Source organism: Ochotona princeps, chromosome 1 (assembly GCF_030435755.1).
Source record: "Ochotona princeps isolate mOchPri1 chromosome 1, mOchPri1.hap1, whole genome shotgun sequence".
In the NCBI taxonomy this organism is placed as follows: Eukaryota; Metazoa; Chordata; class Mammalia; order Lagomorpha; family Ochotonidae; genus Ochotona; species Ochotona princeps.
Window position 1 is genome coordinate 92,720,927 of NC_080832.1, and position 12,339 is coordinate 92,733,265.

Below are 12,339 nucleotides of genomic sequence, written 5' to 3' on the forward strand. Positions count from 1 at the left end.
GCAATTCTTATGTTTGTCATCTCTCACACACACAACTCATTCCAGGGCCCCGCAGGCCTTGGTCCAACACCTGACCAGCACGTTACTATAGCTCCAACCAAGGTAAACCGATGCTAAATGCATGTGTAAGTAATGAATTAAATGGACTAAGCTGCTTCCAATACCACAAACTTCACCTGTTTCTCAACACAGTAAAAGAAACCAACTGGTTGTAGCTTTGCTCCCACATGCTGAAATCTGTAGGTGATACAATCTCTTATATAAATAAATATAAATAATAAACCTGCACAAACTAAGTATGTCTTCCCATATACTTTAAACCATCTATAGATTATATAAATGATATAATGAAAATGATAATAGTCCTTACACTATATTGCTTAGGGAATAATCTCAGAGACTGCTTGCACATGTTTCAACATAGATGTAATTGTTTCTCAAATATTTTCAGGCTACAGTTGGTTGGGTCACCACTCTGAGCCCGCTGATTTCAGGATGAAATAGAAACTGGTTAGCTACGGAACAAACAGCATAAACGACAGCCATGGCTTTAGAACAACAGACTTACAACCCTAATTTCTGTTAATAATCGTACGGCAGATTCATTTTTAAAGAGACTGCAATTTGTGACAGGACAAGCACCACCGGGTGTTTGGTGGGGTTAGAGTGGGAGGCTCATGGCCAATGAGACACACCTGGACTGACCGCATCCGAGAAGCGTGTTCTGAGGCTGTGCTGTGGTCTGTGCAGGCCGAGGGTCCCAGGAGCGAGGACACAGGCATGAGGGTGGCGAACTGTCCAGCCTCACAGAGACCCTGCTAGCCGCGGGGCTGCCACTCGGGGGCTCCGGTGAAGAAAAGTATGGGGTTCCCTCATGTCTTCCAGGGAAAGACAGGAAAGGCTCCTCAGGCAGCCCTGGCCAAAAGGCGGGTAGCGAGGAGAACGAAGCACCGCTGCTGGCGTTCCTGAAGTGAGGTGCCTGAGGAGAAGGCCGAGTGGCAGCGTCACCTCCTGCCAGGAGAGAAGCCCTGGTGACTGCTGTGAGTTGGACCAGCCTGGAAGCCGAGGTGCTTGCTGCGGGCCTGACCTCCTACCTGACCTGCCCTGGGCCACGCCCTCACCCCAGCAGGCACCGCGGCGGGGTGGGCCAATGAGCAGGGAGGGGCGTGAAAATGCTTATAACCTGCACCACGAAGTCCTGAAACATTCATGGCAGGTGCCGTCACATTGTTAATGCACACACAGATGAAAACAGTGCTGACAGCAGCCTCAAGGAAATCATACAGATCTCACGTCTAAAACCATTTCAATTAACCTTTTACTGGGGATCTTCCACTGCGACACAACGAATGTGTCCAGATGCCACCATGCCATCCTGTAGCAGATTTGTAACCCCGGTGGCTCTGCTCTGGATGCAAATTCCTAATGTAATCCGGAAGCGAGCAGAAGATGGCTCATTTACCTGGGCCCTTGCTCCCAAGGTGAGAGGATGGAATTCAGGCTCCCAGCTTTCCCTGGTTCAGACCTGGCTTTGTGGCCAATTGAGGGGGACAACCAGGGGCTGGAAGCTCTCTCCATTCTCCCCCCCCCCCTTCTCTCCAGTTGCTGTACCTTTCAAATAACAACAACAACCGTTTAAGCTGGCCCTCGAGGTATTCAATGCATAATGAAGACTGCAAGACTCCAAATCATAACTGGAGACTGAAAATTCATGGGCAAGTGGAATGAAATGTCTCTGTGTAGTAACTTAATACATGTCTCCCCTCCCCTGCCTTAGAAGTCTGTTGGAGCTCAATGAGCCAGTTAGTGTGTCCACTGGTGACGGGACTCGCAGGATAGTCTTCCTCCTGAACCATCCTATCCAGGTCACTCTGGTGCTTAGAAAGCAGAACTTGCAAAGCAAGCACTAAATGAAAGCACCTGCAGAGCAGAGCCTGCAGGGAGAACCATTTCAGCTGACTGAGAGTAAGAGCTACTGACATTACCAAGGAGAGTCAGAATGAAATTAAGAAGTCATTGTATTATAAACACATCTCTAAAATACAAGGGTAAATCCAGGAAATTCCACTTGATCTCTGTCTTTAAGCTTCCAGGAGTTCCTCTGAAAATTCTATTCTAAACTGTGGTAAAGTGCCAGTCGGAGCCCTCATCAGGCTGTTTAAAGGGCCTGTGGGTTTTTTGTTTAGATATCACAATTCAGACAGAAGAATGAAAAAAAAATTGTGTAGAGATTACTTTAAATTTCTCTAGCTTGACTAAATATGACTCGGTGTAATATCTGAAAATTATGGGTACTGTTACTACAGATGGGAGCAGTAATTTACCAAGTGCTAATAAGCCTGAAAACACATGAGAGTTAGTTTGCATTAATTACCAAAGAACAAAGATTAATTGCCAAGGAACAAAGAGATTAACAAAGAAATTTAAAATGCTGAAAATTGAATATAGATTATTTTAATTTTTCAAACTACCTTAATCCTCTGGTGATATGCTATTTGAAAGTGCATATTAAAAACACTGGTGTAAAGAAAAATGTTTCTGCAAGAATTTATTTTAAAAATATCAATAACAGAAGTGTTGCCTATGAAGACAGCATCAAAATGGTGTGTGCAATAAGACAGCAATATTTAATGTACTCTGAAACTAAAATAGCACTTTGAAAAGAAACTAAATATTGGAGTGTTCTGATGATGAAGAAATGAGAGTGCCAGTCCATTTCCATTAGTTCTATTTAAAATATTGATAACACATTTAAAACCTTCAGGAGAGTGAGGCAGCTGTTGCTAATGAGGATATGCTTTGCCTAAATGAAGGAAAGTTTCTTAAGAATTTCATTACAGATTTTTCTTTGAGAATGTTAATTTCCCACCTAAATGATTAAAACTCTGTAGCTCTTTATCCTATTGTATTGTTTTCTTTCTGGTGTCAACCAGATTTACATTTTAAAGTTCTGATTCTGCCTGTGTTTCCTCATCTTTAAAACGACAATAAGAATAGTAGCATACACCTAAAAAAAAGCTATGAGGATCAAATGATATAATAAAAATTTAGCACTAGGTGGGCCCACTGTAGTCACCTAGTGGCTAAATCCTCACGTTGCATGCACTGGAATCCCATATGAGCGCCAGTTCATATCCTAACTACTCCATTTCCCTTCTATATGATATAAAAGCCCAAATAAAGGTACTACTACAGCAGAATTCTCTTTGTAATTACCTCAAATGGCCACATTCCTTAAGTTAGGGAAGATAATGCATCTTAAAAAGCACAACCCAAAGTAGCATAACATCCATAGAATTCACTGTATTTGGATGCAAAATCTCCATATAGGTCTCAAAAGCTTGGCTCATCTGGTTCAAGGTAGAAACTTCCAGAACCAACTCCTCACTATTAGACCATGTTACGAGTGAGATAAAGAAATTAGGAAGGTTATCAAGAATATCATGTGTATTTAAAGAAAGTAAATTAAAAATGACATGATACAGTAAGAATAAAGGTAGAGGACTTTTTAAGAAAGAAGAAACAACTAAGATTTCCATAAGAGTTAAATTTTCAGAGCTCAGAATAACGATAAACAAATATTAAGAGCTGAGAGTTGAGATTTTTCTTTGCTAATAGAATTTTAAAAATTAAAAAAGGAATGCAAAGGATACAACGACTTTTTAACTGTTAAAGAAAGCCATCGACTGGCAAGCACCCCAAGCCACAAATGCCTGCCATTGCTAACCAGGCAGAAAGCAGGAGCCAGGAATTCAAGCCACATCTCCCACATGGTGGTAGTGATATGGGCTAATAAGGGAGCTATTTAGTAAGGCAAAGGAACTGTGTGATAGCCAGCAGTCCTTGGCTTGAGACCCTCCGGACCAATCCAACGCGGCTGCAGGCTTGCCACACTCACTGCCCCATGACACACTGGAACCTCACTTTCTCATTACACACAGGACACCCTGGTGACCAGATGGATGCTGAGCTAGCTCCATGTGGTGACACTGTGATACCATTTGTGCTGAAACCCACCCCGCTTGTATGTTTAATCATGCCAGCATCCCTTTCACAATGACGGGACTCACGGCTCTGTGTGTACTGTTTTCTTACACAATCCTGTTTTGCTATGCAGCTCTATGTCTCTGCTTTGAACCCTTTTCTTAACACCCAGACAAGAACCTTGAATAAATATAGCTGGGGATCTCTTGCCTCACAACATAATTAACCAAATTACACGCATTCTTGTAATCACTGCTGCCTCCCCAGATCACATTAGCAGGGAGCTAGGGTCAAGAGCCAGGAGTCAAATACTCTAATATGGGTTGTGAGTATCTTTTTGTTGCTGTTATATTTTTATTTTGAACTTTTGAAATTTGTGGTACAGTTTCGTATAGACTGGAATTCCCCCCCAAACTCCCACACCCCGACAGATTTTCCCCATGTTGCTACAATAGTATAGTCTTTCATAGGGAGTCATGATTCCATCAGTCTGTTATTTAAGTGTGCCACAAAATTGTTGGTACGACAATGTCAGACAGTCCAGCATCCCATTGTCTACACATTTCCAACAGTTTCACTGGGAGTCCATCTTTTGTTTGGACACAGGAATGCATGCTGCATTGTACCCCTACATCTCCTTATGGTAGACCCCAGTACTCCATCACTATACATTTCCATAAATGAGAAGCCATGAGACAAGGTAGACAACTGGTATGAATTAGAACAGCAGCCACAACAACAACAACAACAACAATTAAAGTACCATGAAAAATGCACGACTGAGTAACCAACACATGGGTGACAAAAAGGAAACACAAAAGTCTCTTGGGAAAAATGATCTCACCATGTAATCCATGAGCCAGCAACAAATTCAACAAGAGAAAAAAAGTATTTTGAATAAATGAAACTGAAATCAAAAACATCGAAACACATGGGATACAGCCAAATCTCAAGCTCCAGGTTAAACATTTATATCTGGGCCTAGCACAATAGCCTAGTGGCTAAAGTCCTCACCTTGCATGCACCAGGATCCCAAATGGGTGCCGGTTCTAAACCCTGCAGCCCTGCTTCCCATCCAGCTCGGGCTTGTGGCCTGGGAAAGCAGTTAAAGACAGTTCAAGGCCTTGGGACCCTGCACCCATGTGGGAGACCCAAAAGAGGCTCCTGGCTTCAGATCAGTGCAGCTCAGCCGTTGCATCTGCTCAGGGAGTGAGTCATCGGTCAGAAGATTTTCCTCTCTGTCTCTCCTCCTTTCTGTATATCTGCCTTTCCAATAAAAATAAAATAAATCATTTTTTAAAAGCTTTCCTCTATAATTACTTCTTATGTGTGAGTTTAAAAATTATGAGTTGAGGGCCCGGCGGCGTGGCCTAGCGGCTAAAAGTCCTCGCCTTGAAAGCCCCGGGATCCCATATGGGCGCCGGTTCTAATCCCGGCAGCTCCACTTCCCATCCAGCTCCCTGCTTGTGGCCTGGGAAGCAGTTGAGGACAGCCCAAAGATTTGGGACCCTGCACCCGCGTGGGAGACCCGGAAGAGGTTCCTGGTCCCGGCATCGGATTGGCGCGTACCAGCCCATTGCGGCTCACTTGGGGAGTGAAACATCGGATGGAAGATCTTCCTCTCTGTCTCTCCTCCTCTCTGTATATCCAGCTTTCCAATAACAATAAAATCTTTAAAAAAAAAAAATTATGAGTTGAAAATTTTTTTTGACATGGAATTAAGAATTAAGGATCTGGAAAGTAATAGCAAATCTATATAATAAAAGAATGAAAATTTTTAAAACAATGAACAGATGCTTGAGAAGTAAAAGAATATAAAAGGAATGCAAAATTAAGATTGCAGAAAGAAAGTATTTGAAGTATTACCAATAGTTAACATTTCTCGAGGGGTCTTTGTGGGATGGATTACAGGTGCCATTTTTTCGTGTCTGTTCCGTAATTTCTACTTTGTGAATTTTGCTCTTAAGGAAACTCTTGGTTTACTGCCTTGATTGTCTCATTTATAAAATAGGAATGCTAGTGGTGCCTCCTTATGCTTCTTGTGAGATCTAAATCAATTAATTTTTGCAACAAGTTTAGAATGCCTGGCAGCTCATTTTCAAAGGAATGAGAAATAGAATCTACCTTTTAGTTGAGTAGGGGGAATGGGGGGAAGGATGGAGAGAGTGACACTACAAAAGAGCAGCTGGAATAGAAGATACTATGCCATCCTTAGAAAGACCATCAGCCACAGCAGGACTACATTAGAAATGTGTAAAAGTGGTTACGCAAATGGTGGTGAACTCAGGATATAAGGAGGAAAGAACAAAGAGAAATAGGTAATATTATGTGTCCTTTACACAAACGTAAAACTTTAAAAGTCTTTTTTCTTAAGTCCAACAAATGCTGATTGAATAAACAAATATTTCTTGGTTTTTCTGGCTTGATTTTTATGTACCCTAACCTCCTTGTTGACAGAGCACCTCACTCTACCTTCAGGCTTTTACTGCTGATACTATGACTGGAATTTCACTGAGAGATCTCGTGTTGTTAGTCAATTGTTTTGGAACCACACCATAGTTCAAATATCAACAACACAGTGTGCATTCATCCTAATATATTTGGTAAATTTCTTATATATTTTAAATTGAAATGAGAATTTAGAAGTTTTTAATATTGTTTATAAACTTACATATTCTTTATAAATAATACATCATTTTTATTATTTTAAGACATTAGTATTAAACACACTACAACATACTTTCTATTATCTGTGAGGACTAATGACTATCTTCCCTTGGCTCAGACAGCAGTTTAAAAAATGCCCTCTTATTAAAGATCTCCTAAAATCACAGTTCATCCTTTTAAGTATGTAAAATTCAGTTCCATCCTAGACTTTCTGTGTCCCTAAAACTTAGGAAATAAAACTTCAAAGTGTAAACCACAGCACTACTCACATTTCTTTCAAGGCAATTGAGCAATTGAACCATGCTATCGCTCCCCAGAGAGCACTAGTTCATGGCCTGCCCACGTTACTTTTGAACCTACTTGGTTCAAAAGTCCAGGTCACAGTGAGGGTAAGCAGACTTAATGACCTCATTCTGGGGCCATCATTGTCTTCTCCAGCACTGCCTCCCAGCAAACTGACATCTGGGTCTACTTGGTTTTTGATATCTATTTCTGAGCCATTTTTGTCAACTATCATCTAAACAAGCTTCCTAAGGAAGCCATAGTGTAAAATAAACAAGTAGATAAAGACTGAATAGGCAGCTGTTTGCAACTGTGCGATGGACAGGTACAATGCATTTTACCCCATCACAAAGGGACCCTGGGTGACAGAACAACAAAAAGACAAGTTAACAATTCAAAACACAATACTTAATCACGATTTTTACTTGGCATAGTAACCTTCACCTACAGAGCCAAAGAACCAGGGAAAACTTTTATGTTTTGTTTTTGGGCAGCGCATGCAGACCTGTATAGATATGAGTGGACAAAAAGGTATGATATAATGGTATTAGACTGGTAGAAAAACCCAAGGAAGCCTGTCAGTTCAGATTCTTCTTGCTTCTTTGTATAGTATCTCTTTATTCAGGGTCAAGTTAGGACCCCTTCCAATATGTGACATCATACACCAGAGAATTTCCTTACAGCCAGCTTCTTCAGGGAAAGATAGGCAGGAAGTTGGACTCTTATTTCTTGGTTTTCAAGCTGGCCAGGAAGAGGAGCTCTAGTTTCCCCAATCACCTTTGGAAGAAGAGGAATTCTGCTTTCTAGGGCTTGACATGGGTCAAAGAAAGTCAAGAAACTAGACATAGAAGAAGATTTGAGACAGACTTTACTTCTTAGACACCCTCCCCCCGACAGGATCCTTCAGTTCAAAGGAATCAGTCTTCCAACACTTTATGAACCCCAGTGCAAGTTTACCTTGTGGGTTCCTGGGGAGGAGATGAGACCTGAAGAAATGGGGGGGGGACAGTGCTCTCTTTTGGCAACTGACAAAGTTTAATTCCAGGGTTTCAGTTTTTAGACATTTCATGAAACAATGGTTCAGACATAACTCAGAATTAGATCATGTCTAAGAACACAGAGACGACAAAGAAGCTAACAAGGTGACCTAGTCAAAAGGTTACTGTAACAGGGAATAGATAATACTGTCCGTCCTTGATTGACTAGACAGAGCACAGATGTCCGCCTATTTTCAGGGAGAGCACAAAAACACATCCAAGGACTCACTGGGGACAGGAGCACACTGTGGGTGAGAGGCCTTCCGCCTTCTCTTTCCTGGAGCCTCTTCTCAACAGGTCCCAAAGGTCTCCACTGTCACAGCTTTCCTATGGGCTGTATTCCGACACCTCAGTACAATGAAAACCTACTTTGGCTTATATCTTTTAATGAGACTGAAAGTCACATATGTGCATTTTTGCCTTGAGTGACCTCATGCTATCTTTATTTCAGGGTGCAATGAAATCGGTGTATTGAATGTTAGTATTTGTATAAATCTGCCAGTTAACATGAATTCTTCCAAAAGAACATTTCATGTGGATTTATATGCTGAGGAAAATTTAGGGAGTTTGTTTCATTCTGTAATCCATGAAAGCTGATTTAGTAATCCAAATATATGAGGAAACTGCATGAACAAACGAAGAGCTTTCATTCAATAAGGAAGACTTTCTCTAGATGTGGTGTGGCCTAGGAAACCCCACACATTACTTTGTAGTGACATCTGCTGGAACTGGCTACCCCTTTTACAGTATCAACTTTGTTGAGTATTTTTCTTTAATATAAATTTTATTATTTTCAGTATCTAGGCTGAATCATCCATTGCAATGTAAACTGATTTTCTGATATTTTCTGGCAGTACACTTTACCATGGCAAATACTGCCCCCAGGTTTCAGTTGTAGCAACCAGTAAGGTTTACACCATTTCCTTAACTAACCAGAATGTTTAATGGCTTTCTAGGTACATTCCTGAAATATGATCATGATATCACAATGAGCTCATAAAGTAATTCTTCCTTTTCCCCTTTTTTTCTTTTTAAAATTATACACCAAAATAAATAGTTGAAAAGATTCTCAAAAAGGAGCCATGTTGTCAATCACCGCTGGATCTGAATAATATACCTCCTTTACCCTCCACACCTTGAAAATAGACTGTTTAATAAGCACAAGAGGGTAAATAGGTTAACCAGGAAAAAGGTCATGCTTTGTTTCTTGTAATACAGTTTATCACCAAAAGTGATTGATTTCCTAGAGGAATCCATATCCGTGACTCTTACAGACATTCTGCCATCCTGCAGCCACCTGCAAGGTTGCTTATACTGCTAAGGTCATTCAGGAGGCTTTGGATCCCTATGCTTCCCTCTCTCTCTCTCTTTCACACACACACACACAAACACACACACACACACACACAAACACACACACACACACACATTTTCTCTGTCTCTCTCTCTCTCTCTCTCTCACTTTCTCTCATAAAGTAAGCTTTTCCAGTTCTTTCTTTTGTTTCAAAACAGAAAAATGCCTGCAACAAATGGCAATCTATTCTCACAATAGTCTAATAATACCATGTCATTTTCCTGATCTCATGTATCCTTATCTCCATTTTGCAAATAAGATCAAGGAAAATTATTTTTCTTACAATAACCTTGTGTGTGTGCGTGATCTGCTTGTGTCTATCCCTCTCTTTCTCTCAGCAAACATGTGATGGTAAAAGCCAAATACACTTGACCTTTTACTTTTGGCCTTTTCAAAACAAACCTAGTTTGAGGGAATCGTTGGCTAATTTGACTGCTTAGGGTAAAAATATAAGTCACCTTATGACTTCTTTCTACTTTCAACACTGCTGTCTTTCTTTGCTCTCACACTATGCCACTTCTTCTTTAGCCTAAGACACAGTGATGTAAGGTCTCTGTAATATCAGTGAAAAATAAGCACTTAGGTTGTACCAAAACAGCTGCCTCATTTACTTGCCTTCTCAAATGAAACACTATAATAAAAATAGACCAGAAATGGAGAAAACTACTTCATTCATTCTCTGCCCAGTTTTTTCCTGTCTTGTTTTGATCCTTTTCATAACCACCACCCATCACTACCATTGTTACTATCACCACCACTAACGGCAATAATTAATCATGCAAAATTCAAAATATAGCCTCATGAACGATCCAAATTTCACCTAATAATTAAGATGTCTGCTTAAGTAATTCAGTCCCTGACTATGATTCCAATAGATTGTCAGTGTTCCTTTCCATTCATTCTCTCCTCATTAAGATGGCATCAGGTGAACAGAAAGGAATATGATGTACTAGGTAATAGAAGCTGAGAAAATGGATATGAATCTTCAAATAATCTTGGTAGAACAACTGCTCTGGTGTTATACAACTTAGCTCAACAATTTGGTTATAGTGTCTGTCTTTCTTTCTATCTTCCTTTTTCTCTTTCCTTCCTTTCTTTCTTTTTCTTTTTTTCTCCATTTTTTACCTTCTTAGTTTCTTTTTATTTTTCCTCTTTATTTATATCCCTGAAAGAAATCTCCCTGCCTTTCAGGCTGACAAAACTGAAAAACTGAAGAGCTTGAATTAGCCCTTCAACTGCCTCAAGACTGCATCACCCAACAGTCTTCTCCATGTCCCCAGGACATTCAGACATCCAGACCCCTTTACTTACCAAGCTTTCTGCAAAAGACATATCAAGAAAGAGCTAAAGTGATCAAGATACAACATTAAACATCATTTTCCTCTTACACATGTAAGTGTAAAACACTTTCACATTTATATAAACAATCCTGTCGTAAACTCAAACTTATAAATTTCATAAATTATGCTATTTCCTTTGATAATAAAAACTCCAATCATGACAGGCAGAACAAGATCCTTCTCTCTTTCTGGCCTCATGTTCATCTTCTAACTTAATAAGCAATATTAATTGCACCCACACAGAGAAAGGATTAGGGGAAAGGCAATAGCAGGTTTCATAATTGTCTGGTGATGAGGCCCTTTAAGAGAGGCTATTTTACCCTGTCTCTTCTTCGAAAAAGCTTTACCAGGTTTCTTCATTGGAAACCTCCATTTCTGCCCCTTTGAAATGTGGATGACTGTTCTCCCAAACCTTCTGGCTTTTAGTATAGTTCACTCAGTTTGTCTCTCCATATTAAAATACCCATCATCCTCCCATCTCTGGGCAAGAACCCGCTCTCACATGTGCTAGTGAGGAAACACTCACATGTCCTTCTAGGAGTGTTAGCCAGTTCTCACATTCCCACCTCTACCCTACTGTTACACACACGACAGGTACAGTTCAAATAATTAATGTCAGACTCTGGTTCCTTCCAAACTGCATTTCAAGAGAAGACTCCTTCCTGCACATCCTTCTGCTCTTCTCAAGCCTCCCTGTATCCATCTTCTTAGCCTTTTTAGTCTTGTTATGAATGAGGGTCTCCCCCAACCCAACACACACACACACACACACACACACACACACACACGCATACACACACACCCCTCCTATGAGGTAGGAGAATTGGTCATTTTTGATTCTTTTGTTTCCTCCTAAGAATCTGCAGTTTTTCTGCTGTTAAGTCTGGGGCCGCTGGCCAATAGCACTAGGCTGTGCTTCACTATCATACACTGGAGTCTAAGTAGCTATCTCTCACACCAAGGCTTAATGGAGTGAAGGGAATTAGACATCCTCTTATCGACTTTCCCATCTCCCTTTGTCTTCCTGCCCACAATTCACTGGGCCCAGAAAGGTTGTCTTTCCTGGAGTCCTCCTGAGGGGCGATGCCTGCCTTCTCATTATATTCTCTCATTAAGTTGGTCAGGCTTTGTGACCTGGGAACAAAGTCACATTGTTTCTGTCAAGAATATTGGAATAAGCAGCAGACCTATTGAAGTAAATGCCCTTTATTACATGAAAGGATATTGTCTGTGATTGCCTAAAAACTCAATCCTAAAAACATGAGATTGTTATTTTTTTTTCCTTCTATAATTACTATGGTAGGAAATCTGATCACCTTCATTTTTTAAGGGTTTATTAAACGGTTTAAGATTTATTTATTTATTATTTATTTATTTAAAAGGCAGTTACTAACAGAGAGAGGGAGGGAGGGAGGGAGGGAGGGAGGGAGGGAGAGGGAGAGAGAGAGAGAGAGAGAGAGAGAGAGAGAGAGAGAGAGAGAGAGAGAGAGAGAGAGTTTTTCAGATACTGATTTACTCTCTAAATGGCCAGGGCTGGGCTAGGCAGAATTTCCATGTAGGTTTCCCACACAGGTGGCAAGAGCCCATCACTTAAGCTATCTTTTGCTGCCAGTAGGGAACTGGATTGAGAGTGAAGCTGCTGAGAGTTGAACTAACACTCATATGCGATGCTGGC